The following is a 4296-nucleotide window of genomic DNA, read 5'->3' on the forward strand; positions in this document are numbered from 1 at the left end:
TATTTCTACAGGAAATAATCTTAAGAAATAATTTGGCCTTGCATGAAAAAGAATATTCTAAACTATGTAAAAAGGTGTTTAGTTTATCTAAAAGTCAAGGCAGAGAGAATCAAGCTACCTGGAACCCTCCAAACTATGTAAAAAGGTATTTAGTTTATCTAAAAGTCAAGGTAGAGAGAATCAAGCTTACTGGAACGCTCTAACCTTTAGATCTCCTCAGATGGAATGGAAGTGTATTAGTATGGATTTTGTTGCAAGAATCCCTAAGGTACAAGGAGGATATGATGATTGCAATCATGGTGATAGCCTGATAGGTTAACTAAGATAGCTCACCTTGTCCAGTGAAGAAGATTTGTATGGCTATTGATATAGCCAAATTATTTACTGAGGAAATAGTTTGACTCCATGGTCTTTCTCACATAATAGTTGGTGATAGAGATTCCAAATTTTTCTATAGATTTTGGACAACTCTATTTGAGTCCGTAAGAACTAATTTAGACATGAGTGCTAAAGCCTATCACCTAAAGATGGATGGACAAACTGAAAGGATACATTAAGTAATTGAGGATATGCTTAGAGTGTATTGTAGTTAAGAACCTTGCAGATGGATGACTTACATTCATTTGGTTGAATGCTTCCTTTCACATAGGAGCTTGGTTATGTCACCATTCAAAGCCTTGTATGGACAAGAGAATATTATAGCATAATCATGGTCTAAATGATTGATCAGAGTTAAAGATAGCAAGAAAATGCTAGATGAAATTTGAATAATGTTAATCTCATGGTTGATCAGTATGTATCCAAGTGTGAATGTTCCATCACCATCGAAAGCTTATCCTTGCCCGCCTAGGTGCCCATTATTACAAGAGAAACTTCTTTGATAATGATGACCCCATGACCTTAGTATGAGCTAGATATTCTTAAATTTGAAGTGCCATTAAGCCTTGGGAAATTTAAAGGGTGAAAATTGAAAAAAGAGAGCTAAGAAAATGGAAATTTAACTTGGCAAGCTAGGTAGAGTAGTGATATTTGTCACCTCCCTTCCTCATGGTGTGAAAAAAGGCCCTCTTCTACCCATACACTTGTGCTAATTGAGTGAGCTATCCCATCCCTTGCCATTTTTTGGCTTAATAGTAGGTAGTACATGAGAAGGGAGAAAATCATTGATTTTTTGGGCTTTTCCTTCATGCTTAATTTGGTGCATTTTTCAAGTTGAGAGGGAGGCTATGTTGAGGGTCCTACGCTTGTTTCCTTTGGTGCCTCTCTTATCCATGCCCTTGCCCATCATCTAGGCTTTAAATCCCAAACAAAGGGGGCATCCAGCCATGTCTTTAAGCTCTCAATTGAAGCTTTAATTCTGTCCATAAATTGGTGAAAACTATTGCCCTCCTTCGTCCTTCTTGTGTGCCTTGCATGGGTACTTACCTCTGATGTAACCTTTATTTCCCAAGTGCTTGCCCATGTACTATGCTAAGTTTTCCTTTCTATTGAGGCTTCCAATCAAGTGATTAGGATGGCCCAATTTAACCCCCAAAATTGTAGAAAAAGAAAAGCTTTACTGTGTACTCTAATCTTACCAAATCAAGCTTAGTGATCCTATTAGTGAAACTTAAGGGTGTGCTTGAGAAAATGGAAGGTTGAGAGCAAGAGATTATTTATTGGAAAAAATTGAAGGTTTGCAAGGCGTCATTGGTGTGATCTCTTGAAGCTTTGGACAACCACCATCATCAAGTTCTAATTTCCATCTCCATCTCTACCTCTATCAAGGTCTTTTCTCTCTCTATTTAAATTATGCTTTTGTTGGTTTGATTTGAAATAAAAATTAAGTGCTTATTTGCTAAAAAAGAATTGGAGTTTCTTAAAATTTCATTCTAAGTTTCTTGTGGTGTTTTGGTGTGCTACACAATCTTTCTAAAGTGGTGGAATAAACGAGCTATGCAATTAGGGTTCTATAACTTATACAAGGGCATGTAGACTTAGCACTCCATGTTTCTCCCTTATCTTATTTTTAATATTTACAAAGAGAGAAGTGGGAATTTGATTTATGAATTAGGTTATACATGATTAAAGTTTTGTTATGCTCTAGTTAGGAGTATCTTGTGAAGTAGTTTAAGCATGATTTGTCGGTAATCACCTTAATGCAAATCATGGTTATGTTTTTCTTGAAATTAATAGGCTTGTATTCATGTTTATAAATACTTTAGTTTGTTCATTTATGCTTAAAGGAAAGAGAGTGATAGATTGACTTATCTAATGTTTTTCTTCTATGGTTATATCATGTGTTAGGAAGTAGGGGTTTTATCATGCTTACAACAAGAGGTTTAATAGTGAATTTAGCAAATTTGTGCTTCCAATCTTTTTAGGTTAGGGGATGATTTATTTAAGAATTAACTGTTATTCTAACCTAAATGATCATTTCTTTGAATTTGTACTAGTTTGCTAGTATGCTAGTAAAGGTAAATCTATTATGGTAGTGATCTTAGAGTTTTATGTGGGAAGTAATTTAAAGCTATCTAGGAATTATCTTACGATTAACTTAATATGGCCTAACTTAAGGAATGTGAGTAAGTTATGGAGCTAGAGTTGTTACTAGTTCTTGAATCATTAATAGGAGTAATTTATCTTTTTTCCTAATAAGCTCAAATGTAAATAAGTTGGTTGTTTTTCTTAAATAGGCTGCATATATTCTCCAAACAAAAAGGCATAACACTTTTAGGTCCTTGATACAAAATGCAACTAAATCTAAAGATTCTCAGATAGGGGCTCTTTGGGTACTTATTATATGAGTTTGTGAATAAACCTAAGGATGTTAATGGACCCCATGTTGAAGTCTTCATTAAGACTGTAATCAAGCTAAATTAGGTAGATCCTTAAACGAACAAGACATAGGCATAAGTAACACTTTTAGGTCCTTGATATAAAATGCAACTAAATCTAAAGATTCTCAGATAGGGGGACTCTTTGGGTACTTATTATACGAGTTTGCGAATAAACCTAAGGATGTTAATGGACCCCATGTTGAAGTCTTCATTAAGACTCAAGTTCCAAAGATAAACCCATGTGACTATCACAAATAAGATGTGGGGATAACAAAGGATTAGATTGACAATGATGATTTGTATTCAGTGTCTTATTCATGCTATTTGTAAGAATTTTTAGCCTCCTATCCAAAGGATTAGATTGACAATGATGATTTGTATTCATTGTCTTATTCATGTAATTTGTAAGAATTTTCAGGTGGGGATGGCCTCCCATCCAAAGGGTGGACACTAGAATACGTGTGTGGGATAGCGATCTAATGATAATACTAACTTGCTTAGTGAAAGAAAGATGAGCAGTTGAGGGGCTTTGACGCAACCCCCTCCTTGGGTCCCCACTAGGTGGCCAGGATGAGGTCTCCTAATGCGAACCTCAAAAAGGTTGTGATCCCAAGACTTCTCCCAAAGTTTGAAAGTGGTCTAATTCAAAAATCCCAAGGTACATTCGGGTATTAGGCCAATGGATGTACCAAGGTCAAGTAACCAAGGTATCTAGAGATGAATCCAACATGGGAAACTAATGAGCTTGCACAATAATGAGGACTTTGCCTCAAGTGCAGGAACTACATCAAGATATATTTGATTGGAAGTGGATATTTATAAATTACATGATTGCCTTGTAAATGAAAATGAACTTAAGGGAAATGAATTATCCCCTAAGACCAAGCTGTTAGGTGGTGTGGCTGGATCACGGGGTTCACAACAACCAAGGCTGGATGGAGGCTTTGGTCTCCTCCCCCATTTCCCCATGATGTAAGATTTAAATAGTGAAACAAAGATTTGTATTCCGTTTTAGTAGTCAACTAAAACTTTTTAAATTTACCAAAAATTCGTTAATGCTAAAGTTGTTGAGATCCCCTTGGGTTCGAAGGAATGTCCGTTTGGATCCCATGAGGCCGGTCCCAAGAGGGGGAAGTTAGGCTAGGCCTCACAGATACAATAATTGAGTTATAGGAATGATTGGCAAATGTATTGTGGAATGTATTCTCATCATTCATGATAAAATGGACCAACAAAAGATAACTGATGCACTCAAATGATACTCATAAGGCTTGGCAGTTATTTTGATGATATTGATAAGGCTTGGCAATTATTTATATCCTTGATAAAATGGAACAACAAAACACAATACCTAGATTGAAGGTACACTCAAAGGATACTGATTATCTATATCCTTATTATTAGTGATGGTAACTCACAAGCATGGATAAGGACACTTTGCAATGGGTATTGTAGCATTCATACCCTAATTTTGTTA

The sequence above is a fragment of the Cibotium barometz genome, chromosome 56 (genome assembly GCF_041138505.1).
Source record: "Cibotium barometz isolate CiBa-2024 chromosome 56, ASM4113850v1, whole genome shotgun sequence".
Lineage (NCBI taxonomy): Eukaryota > Viridiplantae > Streptophyta > Polypodiopsida > Cyatheales > Cibotiaceae > Cibotium > Cibotium barometz.